The following is a 17125-nucleotide window of genomic DNA, read 5'->3' on the forward strand; positions in this document are numbered from 1 at the left end:
AATGGTTGCTTGTGGACTGTTAAATGCTCATACGCTGCGCCCTAAAGGTCACAGAACGGTGCGAAAACGCTCTCAGTGAAAGCGAAACATTGTGCACGGACATGCGTGCAGACGCGCAGCGGTCACCGTAAACCCGTGTGATCGCTGCATGCACTGAGGCTTCATTCTGTTATGCTCCATTTGGTTATACAGACAACCCACTATAAGAACACATTTCACATAGTTTGCTCTCAGCGTTTGCCTACCTTCCGTGCAAGAAGCCGGTTCGGGAGACTCCATCGCGGCGACCGCGCGCAATGGCGTTCACTGCATACGTATTCGGTAAAGAGATAGCGTCTGTAAAGGATTCCGTGCTTTCAGTCTGCCCAAGCTTCCCTCGTTTTTCGTTTTGAGAGTACTTACAGAAATGTACAGGAGGGCTGCCGCGTGGTGTTTTTATTGAGCGCCGTAAGCGAAACCCATGAGGAGCGCGCCGCGTGATCGCTCATACTACGCAAGGGAGGCGCTTCCGAGAGATGGCGGCTCCCTAAGTCCTCGCCCCCAATAGCTGAAATGTAGTGGGAATTAAACGTATTGTGCTGTAGGCCGCTTTCCTCAACGACACATGCGAGCACCTAATGCGCGACCTAAAGGTTATTTCGATCTTTCTTTCGTTCTTTGTTCTCTTTTTCTTTCTTCTTTCGCTCGTTCTTTCTTCATTTCGTTTCTTCTTTCGTTCTTTCTTCTTTTCGTTTCTTTTTTCATATTCAGCCACTGCATCTTTGCTTGCTTAGGGGGTATGAGCCATTCCAGATTGTGCTATATTTTTTTTTCGGGTGTGATCCATTAGTGATGATATTTTTTGTACCACTCATCGACTTTTTTGAACCATTTGACTTGATGATGATATTTTTTGAACCACTCGAGTAGACGCCGCTCTTTTCGGGTATGACCTTGCAACGAGCCACTTAAGTTGTGCGTCTTAAAAGAAAAAAAAAGAAATAAAGAAAGGAAGGAAGAAAGAAAGAAAGAAAGAGAAAGAAAGAAAGACCGCGAGATTGAGAACTGCCTGGGCAAGAGGATTAGAAAAAATATGACAAGCAATATATAGAGAGAGACAGAGCGAAGTAGCAGTGAAAAAAGAAAAAAAAAAGAAACGTAGGGTTAAGTGGGTACATGGCGATATTCAAGAATTAGATTTTCAGTAGAGGTGTAAACATTCCTGTTATTCTGACCGAACGCGGATCGAGGCACCAGAATAAATGTCTTATTTATGCAAACTGCCTTAAGACTTGGTCCTTCGCCTTAAAATGATAATCGTTGGCATAATAGCAACAATACGAACAAAAAAAAAATATCAATGGTTTCGGGTTCACTGCGTTGTGAGCACACAGAGAAGGTCGTAACTTCTGTGCCGATAGAAATGCAGGGCGCACATGCTCCGATTGTGTAATGGAAACGAGACGCTGCTCGAGGTGCATGTGTATTCGTTATACGGGCCCTGGATCTATAGCACCAGCTTCTGTTTGAACGTTCGAATAGCGAAATCTCCGTATAAAATCGAATACAGAATATTCGAGGAAAAGAAAAGGTTTGAATATTGAATCGAATATCGAATACTTTCCCGTTTCTAAAGAAATTGATCTACAGTAATATTTGCGAGGAGTCTATTTGGTAGAAAAATAATGCTTGTTTACAACATTTGATACATGCAGCAGCCGTTTACAACTGCAAGTCCTGTCACTCGACGGGCTTGCGAATTTAAAAATACCGCTGAAATGGGATGATATCTGGGGCACCATGAGAATTGAAAGTAATGAAACAAAGGAACAGCACGTACCAAATGCGGGTAAATTTTTTTCTTCGTTGAAGGAGTGAAAGATAGTGAGCTAAGTGATACAGAGCGGCACATCATTCTGAACAGACCGAAGCAAGGTGGGATTAAATACATAATAAATTGCATTGCCTCAATCAAGACAACAAATCTCCAGGCACTGAAATGTTACTGAAAACGAGTCGTCTGCTCCGTGTGTTTGCTCAAGACCGGCGCCTCTGCACAACAACCACCGCTCTCAAGCTGCAGAATCATTCAGAACAGTCTCTTATCTTTGCTGTGTGTGTGTGTGTGTTATAGATTATCAAACCTTAAAAATAGACTGGTACGCCTTAGACAAATGAGATCAAGTGTATGCTGTCCGTAGTCATATTGAGTTAATCAGATAATTTTTGAAGACTGATTAGCTAAGTTTAATTATGCAAATTTTCAAATGTTTGTTTTAGGACATACCTTGTATTTGTTAAGTTGCAGAGCTTGCTCCGAAACGATAAACGAAATGATTTTTATTACGCCATCTTTAACGCGTTTTTATTCCGGGGCATTGAAAAAATCCCGCGAAGTAAAAAAAAAAAAAGAAACTGACGCAACTGCGTTCTTGCGTGTGTGGATGTCTGCGCTCTCAATCGTGTTTTCAAAAAACGAAGCCCGCATGTCCTAAATCAAACATTAGAAATTTTACATAATTTAACTTAATTAATTATATGTCTAATCGCACTTCAAAAAATAATCTGAGTAGCTTAAGACGATTACGAACAAAACACTGATTGTCTCATTCGTCTAAGGTCTACCAGACTATATTTAATGTGTGCTTCTGTAGTTATTTGGTGTATTACGCGCCGTAAACGCCGATAGTCATATCAGCCAAAATTATAGCAAATCGAGGCAACATCAGGGACGGGCTAATATTCTGTGCCCAGTCAAAAATATCTGATGGAAGAATGGAAGGCGCTTTAACCCTTCTATAAAAAGATGGTTACAAAGATAAGCCACCTTTTATTGACCAGATTTCCGGTCAACAAGAACAGAGAACAAATATTCCCTAATCGGGTTACGATAGTGACAGGTAGGTAATTGACACAATGGGAGATAATGAACTCGGGATTAAAATTTTACGTTCGGAACGTGCGGAAGTATGTCGTAATGTTCACGTTGCTTGTACGCTTGTCGCTCATACGATTGTTCCGGGCAAGTTCCTTGTTTTTTAAGCCCGGTGGTGGTGCATGTAGCGAAATTGCGCCTGTTCAGGTGAATTTCCTGAACAGGCCGATAATACTTGAACGACCAATATATATCGCGAATGAAGTTGCACTACATCATCATCATCATCATCGCCGTCGTCGCTGTCATCATCATCATCATCCTGTTATGTCCACTGCAGGACGAAGGCCTCTCCCTGAGATCTCCAATTACCCCTGTAATGCGCCAACCGGTGCAACTAGCGCCTGCAAATTTCCTAATTTCGTCGCACCACCTAGTCTTCTGCCGTCCTCTACTGCCCTTCCCTTCTCTTGGTACCCATTCTGTCACCCTAATGGTCCAACGGTTATATAACCGGCGCATTACATGACCTGCCCTGCTCCATTTTTTTCTCGATGTCAATTAGAATGTCGGATATGCCCGTTTGCTCTCCGATCCAAAGCGCTCTCTTTGTGTCTCTTATAGTTATGCCTAGCATTCTTCGTTTCATCGCTCTTTGCGCGGTCCTTATCTTGTTCTAAAGCTTCTTTGTCAGTCTCCAAGTCTCTGCCTCATATGTCAGCACTAGTAAAATGCACTGATTGTACACCTTCATTTTCAATGATAATCGTAAGCTTCCAGTCAAGAGCTGACAATGTCTGCCGCATGCGATCCAACCCATCCTCATTCTTCTATGAATTTCCCTCTCATGATCAGGGTTCCCTGTGATTAATTGATCTGGGTAAACGTACTCCTTCCCAGACTCTAGCGGGTGGCTGGCGATCTTGAACTCTTGTTTTCGTGCCGGGCTATTCATCATTATATTGGTCTTGTGCATATTAATCTTCAACCGCACTCTCACACTCTCTCTGTTAAGGTCCTCAATCATTTGTTGTAATTCGTCTGCATTGTTGCTGAATAGAGCAATGTCATCGACAAACCGAGGGTTGCTGAGATTTTCGTCGTTGATCCTTACTCCTAAGCCTTCCCAGTTTAACAGCTTGAATACTTCTTCCGAGCACGCAGTGAATAGCATTGGAGACATTGTGTATCCCTGTCTGACCCCTTTCTTTATAGGTATCTTCATGCTTTTCTTGCGTAGAATTAATGTAGCTGTGGAACCTCTCTAGATATTTTCCAAGGTATTTATGCAAGCGCTCTGTGCTCCTTGACTACGTAATGTCTCTATGACTGCTGGTAGCTCTACTGAATCAAATGCCTTTTCGTAATCTATGAAAGCCATATAGAGGGGCTTATTGTACTCTGCGGATTTCTCGATAACCTGATTAATGACATGGATGTGATCCACTGTAGCGTCCAGTAGCCCTGATTCTATTGGAGATTATTTTGGTAAACATTTTATATAATACTGGCAGTAATCTAATGGGCCTATAATTTTTTAGTTCTTTAAAGTCGCCCTTTTTGTGTATTAGTATAATGTTTGCATTCTTCCAGTTTTCTGGGACCCTTGCAGTCGATAGACACCTCGTATAAAGAACCACCACTTTTCCAAGCATTATGTCTCCTCCATCTTTGATTAAATTGACTATTATTCCATCTTCTCTTGCCGCTCTTCCTCGTTTCATGTCTTGCAAGGCCCTTCTGACCTCATCGCTACTTATAGGAGGAGTTTCTGTATCCTGTTCATTACTGTTTCTAATTGAGGTATCCTGACTCCTCTGGGTACTGTACAGGTCAGTATAGAATTATTACACGTTTAACAAATTTTGCTTTAGGGCGTATGTAATGACTGTAGAATTGAATATCAGTGGTAACGAGGCCGTGTAAATTAGTCATACTTAATTTAGTTATTTTAAATAACTAAATGATCGAATAAATAGATGAATAAATAAATAAAACTAAAACATACCGCACCAGTCTCAAGATTTCTGTTGCCAAAGTTTTTCACGATACACGTTCACTGCGGCATTACTGAGTTGTCCCATATAGCATGCGTCGCAACAGCGCGTACGCTAACCTAACTTAATTATGCAAATTTGACGCCGAAGCGACGGCAGATAGGAAGCAACCCTTTACAGCTACCGAGCATGTGTTGGCAGACGATCGCATCACTGCGCCGCGCGAGCAGAAGAAGGAAGAAACGACAAGCAGAAGGCAAGACGGAGACGCGATGATGCACCCCGTGTCGTTGGCGCGTGACGCATGAGTGAGAAAAACACATCGACAAGTGAACGCTGAAGAAAGCGAGAGAGAGAGCGAACGAACACATCTGAAATTAATGAATGAGTGAAAGGAGTACAACTTATTTATTGTCCATAATTAACTGTTGATAGCCTATCGGCTGGCTTGCTCGTATCCCGGCACGTCTAAGCACTCTCTTGTGACTTTTGTCCCGGGACACCGCCACAGCAAACATAACTTAGTTTTCTTTAACTCTCTGTAGTTCACGTGTTCAATAAGTTCTCTGCTTAGAGAGTGTCTCTCATACTATATTTTGCGTATATTTTATAAATTATATTTTTTCCTCTGCTTCTTCAAGAAGTTCATCAGTGCCATTTTTGAAAGAGGGCGGGAATTTAATGAGCGAACTAAGTCGTCATGTCTGGAATACGAAAAAACGAAAAGAGTGAATGCGTCAGCCATGTTTCCGTCCACTTATCGGTGACCTGTGTATAGCGGATGACAGCCGTTCGGTCAAGGTCACGAGTCTCAAGAGATCGAACGTACAGCTTTCTCAATGCCGACTGGGTGAGCCAGTTCTGTGGAGCATACATAAAACGCCATGGCGCTCATTTGCAAAACATCTCGTCTTCGCAAGAAGAGCCGCAGGCGCGAACGGAAACGGCACGAACCGAGGTCTGTAACTTTGGTCGAGGCTTGCCACGGCGGGCACAGCGGTTGTCAAGTCTCTGCGTAGCCTCGGAAAACTAATCCTCTGGCTCTTCGACGCGAAGAAACGCAACTGCAGCGCTAAGTAATGCGCCTTTATTAATAGACGGTAATGATGTGTGTCACTCGGTCTTTCACAGAAAGAGCTTTACTTCGCGGCGCAGGAGATTTATTCGAGCGAGTACGAGGATGTCAAGTTCCAAGACGACAGTTGCCTGACTATGCGAAGATGGTGTTCGAAATGGTCTTGGTTTCCTTTTTTTTTTCAGATGTTCGACAAAATGTTTACTGCTATACGACATTTCTTTCCGTGTTTGATGTATGTTACTTGACGATTTGTTTTCTTTTGCTAATTTCGTGCTCTTCTGTTTTTTTTTTTAGTTATTGTCCTTGTCCAAATATACGACTCTTTCGGGTATAGCTCTCTAATATTAATTCACGAAGTTTCAGTGTTTCGTTCTTGAATGAGCGAATAAGCCTTTCTTTATTTCTCCTCTATGTTGACATGTATGTATAAATGTGCACATAACCTCGCTGATGGGACCTTACCTCATTTTGTTAATATGGGTGTTATTATAGGCTTGTGCGAATAGCTGTCATTTTTCACATCAAGCTGCCTTTTATTTGTAAACGGTATGCATGCCTCAGTCAAACCCTTAGCGACTTTCTGCCTGCACACCTCGACATCATTGGTGTGTGTGTCTGATGTCTGAAATTAAGGCAATTTTGCTTCGACTTTTAAGTGTATAGTTATTGTAGTAGCGTGCGAATATGAGAAATTTCGAAAACGTATTGAATAATTTCTATAAAAGTGGAGGATTGGGCCTTGTTGGTCCTTCACTGTTGTAACGAAAACGCAAGTAGATGACGAGAAAGTGACGGAACGGCCAGTGACAGAACAATGCGACACAACCGAATATCGATCGCTTCGTCCGCGTAGTTGACGGCTGAGGTCACTTTTATCATTGTTTCTATAACACTTGTTAGATGTGCTTTGCGTGCACGGTACTGCCATGTTTTACTTCGTTATACCTTTTTTTGACCCATTGTTGGCTCCCCTGCGCATCTGTGTTGACTGCGCGGTGTGGTACACTGGCATGTATTTTATACACTTAGGCTCTTCTTTTTCCCCCAATATAATATTGGCAGAATTATTCCTTACGAAAATACTTATTGACACTCTGAAGTTACCCTGTTCTGTCTCCACAGCCTTGAATAAACTTTATGCAATGTTCGCCTTAATGATCTTAAGTGAACTTTAGTGAACTTTAGTGAACTTTAGTGATCTTCGCCTGAAACTTTTACAAAGAACAAGCACAACGCGGTAACTTTGTCGTTGTGTGTTCGCGCTTGTCATAACGACTGCTTTTGTTTTGAATTCGAGTGTTCGATTCCAGACTTTGCTTTTTGATTCCTTCGAAAAGTCTATTTTTTCCAAATATGCTGCTGTGATTATTGGAGCCTGCCTACCACAAGGAAACGCCCATGGTGCGGCGGCTGTTTCAGGTGCTCGTTTTAACCTGACCCGCAAATGAAGTGAGTTCTGACCTCTTGCTCATTTGGCAAACTTCGCAGCCCAACAGGCTCGTAAAAATCGTTACACGTATTGAAGGATATTTATTCATTTTTATTTATTTACGTTACCTCTAAGGACCCTCATGCGAGGGTACTACTAGGGGGGGGGGGGGTGCACAGAGATGAAAGATACACAAGAAACAAAACTGCATGAAATAAACACACACACAATTAAGGAACATAAAATACACAATATGTTAATATGTACATATAACAATAAGTAATAACTAATCTGCTACCACTAACCGTTTTCTTGCAACAAGGTTTGGAAAGATGGTAAGTTAACTACAGTAGCTATGCGTGATGGTAGGTTATTCCATTCTATTATTGTGCGAGGAATAAATGATTTTGCGTAGAGCGATGAGCGGCACGTTATGCGTTTTACTTTGTTAGCGTGGTCACGGCGTGGGAACACAGCAGGGGTGGTGAAAAGAAGTCATCGTGAAGCGTGGAATTGTGATAGAGTTTATGAAATAAGGTTAGGCGAGCGAACTGGCGTCGATGTGATAGTGGTTCCAACTCGTCACGTTCTTTTAAGGATGGGACGCTGGTGAAGCGTGAATAATCGGAAAAGATGAAGCGAACAGCACGGTTTTGCAGAGATTTAATGTTGTTGATAATGTATGCTTGATCGGGATCCCATATGGCAGAAGCATATTCAATTTTTGGGCGGATCAGCGTGATCTAAGCAAGTTTTTTTACGTGTGAAGGTGCGTGCTTGGGGTTACGCTTAAGAAGACCGAATGCTCGGTTAGCTGATGCTAATACGGTGTTAATATGGTAATGCCAAGTGAAATCAGACTGAAGATGAAGGCCAATATACTATTAAGTTGGCGCAAGTTCTACGCTAGCATTATTGAGCGGTACAGTATAGGCGGTAGGAAGTCTAGTGGAATGGTTGGTAAATGACATTAGCTTGGTTTTAGACGTATTTAAAGACGCTAACCACGAGGAGCACCAAGCGGTCACCGCATCAAGATCAGTTTGTAGGGAAAGGTGGCCAGCGTCATTACTAATATTACGATATATAGCACAATCATCTGCGAATAATCGAATTCGAGATGAGACACATTTGGGTAGATCAATAATAAAAATTAAGAAAAGTAGGGGACCAAGTACGCTGCCCTGGGGTACTCCAGATGTTAAAGGAACAGAAGAAGAGCTACAGCCATTAGCACATGTGAATTGTTGTCTGTTGGAGAGGAAATCTTTAATCCATGCAAGAACGCTGGGGTGAATATTTAAGTGTGTTAATTTGATTAGAAGCCTGTGGTGAAGAACGCGATCAATAGCTTTAGAGAAGTCAAGAAATAGTGCGTCAACTTGGAATACTTCGTTAAATGCGGAAAATATATCGTTAGTAAATCCGGCGAGTTGAGTGCCGCATGGATAACCCCTGCGAAAACCGTGCTGGTACTTGAAAATGATATCATGGTCTTCTAGGTAGTTGATGACTTGTGTATGTTTGACGGGCTCGAGAAGTTTACATATGTTGCTGGTTAATGAGATAGGACGATAGTTAAGTGGAACCAGAGCGATCACCCGATTTAAAAATTGGTATTACTCTGGCTGTTCGCCAGTCACGAGGAATAATGCCAGATGACAATGATTGTGAAAACAGGGCTGATAACACTTGAAAAATGTTTAGAGAAGCGTTTTTAAGTATCTTATTGTTGAAACCAATGTGATCAGAGCTAGTAGTAATTTTGAGGTTATTCAACAGGGCAAGAATACCAGATTCACTGATGACAATTTCTGACGTGGAAATGTTAGGCAATAGCTCTAATATTGGCGAAGAAGTTATATCTTCATCGGTGAACACTGATGAAAATGCATCATTCAGAAGCTGCGAACACTCAGTTTCAGTGACTGGTTGTCCGTTAGCATTAATTAGTACTATATCAGGATAGGAACTCGGATTGATGATGCGCCAGAATCTATGAGAATTATTGGTTAACATAGTAGACAGGTCGTCACTGAAGAAATTACGACGGGTTGTTCTAAGCAGGGACTGATACTCTTTATCGCAATTATTGTACTTGTTCTATGATGACAGGAGACCTGTGGTCATTGCTTGGCGGTACAAACGTTTTTTTTATTATTAAAACCATGAAGACGATGTGTGAACCAAGGTGAATTTTTATGATGTCGGATGGTGATGACTGGCACATACTTATCAACAAGGTGAGACAAGGTGTTTTTGAACGACAGCCAGTTTAGTTCGATTGTGCGTGATGAATACTGAGCCAGGAAGTTCTCAGAGAAGGTGTGTAGTTCCGAGTTAATCATCTCAAAATTAGCGAGATTGTAGCCATGAATTCGCTTAATGGTAGTTTTCAGTAAATGGATGCGTGATGCACCCGGTGATAACGTCGTGATTGGATAAACAATTTAAATGCAGTAAGTCAGAAAGAACGTCCGGGTTATATGTTAGGACAAGATCGAGCATATTTGCCGTGGTAGCGGAGCGACGGGTAGGAATAATAATAAGTTGAGCAAGAGAAAAATCAAAGCAGGAATGAAGAAAGGCGTGGGCTTCTTTATCACTGGAATTAACGCAGAGAGTGGGCCATTCAATGTTTGGAAAGTTAAAGTCGCCAAATACGAGGACAATAGAGTTAGGAAAACGCACATGTAAGTCACTGAGTATTCTATGGAATTCACCAGAAAATCGATCAGATATCGGGCGGCCGGTAGGATGTAATTGGGATCTTCTTTATTATTGCATCAAATTTCTGTTGCACCTACCTTTCGTTGTTCTGTTTATTCTTCCGTATTTTTAGGATGTTCTTATCACGTTCGAACGTGGGTATTGTGTTGACGCATCTGTCGGTCTGGCCAATATTATCATTTTCCGCGCAAGAAATGTTCGTGATATATGAAGCCGCAGAGAGGAACTTATCGAAAGACGAGGCGTGCTACATCTCAGGATCAATCCTTGTTTTGTAACGCCTTCTGTGCTGATGTACATAATAGGCGAGTTTATTCGGCGTTGAAAATTTCACTTGGACATTGTATACCGAGTTGGGCAGTGCCTATTGTCACGGATTCTATAGATTGAATGTTGCGTATATACAGTTTCAACTGCGGTTTTTCGCCGCTCGCTATTTCATTATCAGGCTGCTCAAGACATTATGTCCTTACCTTACTTGGAATGGACAACGTTTTAGTTCATATTTCACGTGGCCGCCGTTTCAGTCTGCAATACAAAAAAAAAAAATAAGACATGGGGCATACTGATGTGGGGCGCACTAACCACACCTACTTTGAGATGACCGTCTCAGGGGAGCCTCGGCTGGGGTGCGTTCTCGACATCCTCGAGCGGTGAGGAGTGGTCGAGTCACTAGTACGTCCGACTCGCCTCCTGAGGGAGTCGAATCAGCACGTTCTGAGGCAACGCGTCACTGCTCGTGTTTTCTGAAGGGTTGCACATCCCAGATTCTGTGGCCTTATGGCAAACAGCTTCATTTGCCCGGTCACTCTTCTCGAGGTCGCTTCGCGCGACTTGCGATTGCTGGTGCTTAATCAGTTGCTCTTTTTTCCTACATGTATTAGCGCGGTTGCGTTCTGAGTCCTCGTCTGTCCTGTGGAAGAGCTGTTCTTCCTCGGCGAAGAGAAATTCCCTCGGCATGGGTCCCGTATACCTTTGTGTCGGCCTCAGCTGGCCGTGCGGAACTTGTTTTTCGGCCAGCCTAGCTTTGTTGGGCGGACTGCTCAAGTGCTTCTTGGCAATCAATGCCATGTATATAAATGTACTGCCTTTAATTGTCAAAAGTATCCGCTCCTTCACGATATTAATGTCTTCATGTCTTTCGGCTGTGTGGCGTGGTTTCCGTGGGGATCGATCCTGACACTCAGACCTCTGAATGATGAATAGGAAAGGTTTTTTTTTTTTATTCCCTATGGCGTTGGAATCTGTGACGTACTATAGGTACTCCATTAAACAGCCTGTAGTCAGCATGGCGATCGCAGGCAACGTAACCTGCATATTTTTGTCAAAGAGTGTGCGTATTTGTGCCTACAGTTCCTTTGTCCTGCTAAAGTTTTCCACATAATGTGTACACGTAAACGCTCATTTATCGCCTACACATTTCGCATGCGCACAACTCGATTGTTTCACATCATCATTTCTACATGTTTCTGAATCCGTCTCATTACTCTTGTTATCGTCAGTGTCACTGTTGTTCCGTATAGCTTGTGGACTTCCGTTTTATTCTAACCTTTGTAGACACTCTACAGTGAGCAACTTTTTGCCATAGAAATTAGTCTTGCAAACCTGTAGCGCGCATCGACGTACCCCTTACCGGATCCTGTACGCAGTACAGAGCAGGCTGGAATTGTTAATGGAATTAAGGCACGGGTGCACTTCGGGACGCTCATCGTCCCTGTCTAATAAAGTTTTGTTAAACGCAACAGAAAGGCGATGTGAAATGTTGCACACCGGTGTGAAACTTCTGGCCTTGTCGCACCAACAAGGCCAGGAGTCAATCCTGGTGAAATGTAAGTGCACTGTAGCAATTGCACAACATGGTATGTGTTTGTGTCGATAATAAAAATTGATTTATTGTTGGATTGATTGCTTGATTGATTGCTCGACAATTAGAATAAATTTTCCCCTTCTATAGAGGCAAGCGTCCTTCCTCTCGCACAAGGTTTGCCAATTGTATGGGGGGAGCTTACTTGCGACTCTTGCAACAGAAAACTTCTGCGGCCCACCTACGCACTGTTACCGCTGGCAAATGGCAGCTGTATACCCTAGGAGCTTTTGTTTACGTGGCTCTGGAACTGCGCGTAGAAATGATTTCCCACCCACGTTCGCTTCACTGTATCCCGGACGCGCACCGAGGCGAATCCCTTTCAGAAACGCTGCACTAGCGGATAAGCGCGGCCCGCTTTCGCGTTGGTGGCCGCCAACTTCAAGGCACACCTGGTCCTTCCGCGCCACTGGAAACGCCCCGGGGTGAGCACCCGACTGCGCTGACACTAAATAGTAACGTTAAATTTGTAGACACTGTCAAATAATTAATTTAGCGCCAAGAGCGTGATCACAGAGAGGCGAGGACATAAAGACAGGACGAGAGCAATTATTTACCATGCATCAGCTAGCCCCACAGCATGTACTCTTGTGTCTCGTCCTTGTTCCAATTTGTGGTTACATGTGTAAGCGCTGTTATAATTTTCGAACCAAGTATGCACCAACTCGCCCAAAAAGAAGTTTTAATGAAATACCCTAGACTGATCCCATATTGCTTGTAGGCATATGTCCGCATTTACTGGGCCGGTTGAAAAGGCTGTTCCGAGAAAAAGAAGGCTGGAGTTTTCTTTCTTGCCCTTCGTGCCAAAACTGTGTGCTTCGCCTTAGAAAAATTTATTATTGAATAAAACCGATTTCATTGATGACCGTATTATTCTTTTCATTCCTCCTCTATTGCCTCATTTATATATTATAGATATCTTATCCCTCTTCATAGCATGACAGTCTACTGAACCGTTTTGATCTTTCCTCGCTTAAATTTATGTAACAAAATTATAGATTGTACCTCCATTTTCTGAACACATAAGCAAAGTCTGCCCGACTCTTGGCCAATCCCTGTGAGTGGGTAAGCGCCAAAGCCATCAAGGACATCATCATCACCATCAACTGCAGAGCTTGTAGGTCAGTGCAGCGTCACGGACTTCAGCGTCTTGTTGCATACTTGGGCAGGGCAGTCGTACAGAAAAATATTTTTAAAACTTTCGGCGTAGTCTATTTGGTTCACTTAAATTTAGGTGAGGGCGTATATTCAAAGTTTCGAATACTAATCGAATATTACACACTAACTATTTGTATTCGAAACGGAACTGCTCGGTATTTTCGAATAATCGAAACTAATCAAACATTTCGTAACAACCAACTGGTAAAGTCTGGGTAGTGTTCTCCGTCTTTTAAACAAGGTATCACAACTTATCTCAAGTTAAACAATTACAAAATTTTTTGAAGTAACACCGAAACAAAATGCGTTATTACATTTCGGTTTCGTGGCGGAAGCCCGCATGACAACCTGTGAGTTTTGCTTGCCTGTCATTTTGTGCTTTCGACATTTTAGTCACAAAGCAGTTTTAGCTTTTATGCTACAGCCAGTGATGTTTTCCTTGAAACGGTCCTTTTGACACGTGTCTAAGCCACAGAAACCTTTCAGCACCTTTCTTTTTCATTTTTGCACAACTTTTCAGCTTTCTTTCGGTAGCCACTTTTTTAGCGTTTTTAGAAAGCTAGTTATACAACATCCATTCATTCTTGGAAACCTTGTTAACAGCGAGGCTGTAAAGTTGTTGAGAAGCTATTCGCGCTTTTTTTTTAACACCCTCAGGTACATAAGCCAACTAGTGGATAAATTATCAATGTATTGTATTTTTTTCTTTACTTGGGCTTTCCAAACAATAATGGAACACTTTTCAAAAACACATTTCTGATAGTTAAAATGTTATTTTCTGGGACACATGTACCGAACATTTACATGGATTTCTTGGCTACTTCTACCGCAAAACTCCATGGAGGAATTTCTGGCAGTATGGAACCGCAAGTGAATATTGCAAATATTGCAGTATGTAAATATGGGGTTTTGAAGTTTTGGGTTGGAACAATCCGTGCACCCCTTTCGAGCGGGAGCTTTTGTAATGTGGCGTGAAATAGCTTCTCTTACGCACATCCCCATGCGCCTGCATATCTGTTCAAGACCTGTGCTCCGCTATCGGCTCGACTGCTTGGCAGAACTGCAGCGAGGTCAGGGCAGCCATAATGGCCTCGTCTGCTTGCAGTTTGACGCACATGATGCAGGCAATGTTTACTGCAACGTTCAGAATTCAAAGAACACCCGACGGTAGTAACTTATTATTGACCTTCAGTCCACTTCTGAGGTTACCTTCTTTGAGCTGGCAGGACGTGATAGCTCGTCGAAAGGTTGACAACTAGTAAGACCTTGCTTTCTTCTGGCGATATTATGAAGACGTTCCCGTTTTGCTCAGCATAACGAGTGCTTTCTTTTACAAACATTTTTATTGAGCTCTCCAACTTCATAACAGCGTAAAATATTTTTAGTGTTATAAGGTCAGCCGGTTGTATGCCCTGGGAAATAAACTTTATTTCCTTGTGCTGGGGGCACGCCGGAATCAGCTGTGACTCGCTGTTTAGTATGTCTTCTTCCATTCGATGACCATTTGACTGCGCACGTAGTTTTTAGGAGCAGTAATTGCGAGATTTTCGACTGACACACCTTACCTCTTTCACTTTTTCAGGGGCCTTGAATGTTCAGGCTTCTCTGGATGTTCTGCGTCAATTTCTGCAGCAACTTTGTCAAATCTTCTTTGACAAGTTGTAAAGTAGACTCATCGTCGTTGTCATAAAAAAAATCTTATAGAATCTTGTCTTACGATACGAGAAATTTTCGTTGCTCTTCTGCCATAATTTTGTTAAATTAAAGCTTTTATATAAAATAAACCACGCCACATGTAAAGGCACAGAGTATACAAATGTATTCATTTCAAGTGGCTATCAGAACATACAAGTTCTACCACCAAGCTAACGCCACCAAGTGGTATCAAGCATTCTGTTACGGTGCACTGGGACACATATGTACCAATGTCTCTTTCTCGATAAAAAAAAGGTAGTTTATACTCGTTCTTAAATTCGAGAATTTTTATTTGTGAAATACCCTTGATCACTGCACTTTTTATTCGACACATTATCTTCCTTCACTCACGAGAAAAAACTGCAATACAAGTACTCAATTCATCGACGGCGATGCACCCCTTTGCTTTGCGACTCCACCAACGTTTCGTCAGCGTTTTGTCATAGAGTTGTCAATCAAAATAAAATATTTCCATAACGGAACCTCACTAGTTCTGTAAATTACTGTCAGGAGGCTCGTAGGGACAGAATGTATAAATTCGGGGACACATGTGTCCCATATATTTTAAGGAGTCAGTGACAATTAGTGATCTTTTGCTTAAAAGTGACCCTTTGTTCCTTATACTTAACTGCTTTTTCCACTCGTTGGTACAGGCGTGGTACCTAACTATACCAAAAGAAATTTTGCTGCTGTAAATTTATGCTTCTGCGTTTGACTATTCGATATTCGATACTTACTATTCGTATTCGATTCGTATTCGCAAAAGTTGAGATACGCCAACCACTAGTTAAATTGCCATAGAATTCGTGTTTATCAATCGATAACTAGCTAGTGCAAGTGATCAAGTGACTTTGCTAGTGCCAAGAAGAGGGCGTCAAAATTAATGACGTCACTTGGAGCCAGTGCGGGAACTTTAGCTTGGCACCGCCTGTCTCTCGTTTTCAACTCTTTTGTGGGTTCACAGAAATACTGGGCGTTTGTTTTTTTGGTATTTAATAAGTGCAATTTGGATATTTCGTGCCCCTTTAACCCAGAGTAGCACAGCCATGATTCCGTAAACGGGAAGTCCGTCATGCGGCTTGAAGAGTTCGCGTGAAGTCTGTGTGTATGTATGCTAGCGCTACGTGCACCCAGCTCCATACGCTCGATGGGGGATTGGCAAGGAATCAAATATTTGCGAGAAACAGACAATGACGAAGTGGATGAATTAGCTGGACACACGCACAATTTCATGGTGCAATAATAGGGGCCTTTGGCGAGTTGGTAGGAGTTCATATTTGACAAGCAGCAGCGCTAACCAGATGTAGAGCCTAGAAGAGAAATCACAACACAAGCGCATCTCTCGTGATCCTTATTTCTTCGTCATTGTCTAGTTAGTGCTACTGTTTGTCAAATTTAGGGTACAAGAAAAATAAAGCACAATGGGAAACAAGTCATGTTGAAGAACCTTTCTTACTCATCTGTTTATGCAGAAATTTTAGCGATGAGAACCGGGCTCCTATCATGCACATGGTAGTGCAGGTTTGCAATAAAATACTATCAAGCGAGACAATACAAGATAATGAGTGAATGAAACCAAGTTTATTCCACATTAAAATGCTCCGAAGACGCTGCGGTGGAAAGAGGAGGGGTGTTATTGCAAAAGGGGAAGGGTAAGGCTTCCTCCGTTTTATTAATGAACGTCCTGGAGGCAGCTAAGTGGGGGCCGCATGACTCTTGTGGCTGTCGCGGAGCCGATCGCCGACGGGTGGTGCTGCAGGGTCCTGGAGGAACAGCAGCAGTGCCCGCCAGTGCTCGATGGCATGGTCCGGAGACGTGGTATCCGGGCAAGTCCGGAGAGAAGAAGGCCAGGGTCCCCGCTGTATGGTGGCCAGGGCACGAAGCCTTGGTGGGATGTAGAGGGGGCACTCCCAACAAAGGTGGTTGAGATCAGCACGACATGTGCACATGGAACAGAACCCACTTACGGGTGGTGGTGGGCCACCCTTGTGGAAACGGTTCAGCAAGTGAGGAGTAAGGAGGGTGCTTGTCTGGATTCTCCGAAGCAAGACTGACTCTCGCCGTGTGAATACCTTCGGTGGAAGTGACGGTATAGAGAGTGGATTGCCCACTGCTGCGAGGTAGGCGGCACGTCGTTGTTTGGTCGCATGCTTGTCTGCCATTGGGTCTGCTACCTGAGGTGTGGTAGCTAGGAGAGGATAAGGATTATCGGAGGCTCTGGCTAGCGCGGTAGAGAGATGAGCGCGCGCCAGTCTATGAGCCTTCTCGTTTCCGGGGATACGGCAGTGCGCAGGGACCCAGTGAATGGTAACATCGTGAC

Source organism: Dermacentor andersoni, chromosome 4 (genome assembly GCF_023375885.2).
Source record: "Dermacentor andersoni chromosome 4, qqDerAnde1_hic_scaffold, whole genome shotgun sequence".
Classification (NCBI taxonomy): Eukaryota; Metazoa; Arthropoda; class Arachnida; order Ixodida; family Ixodidae; genus Dermacentor; species Dermacentor andersoni.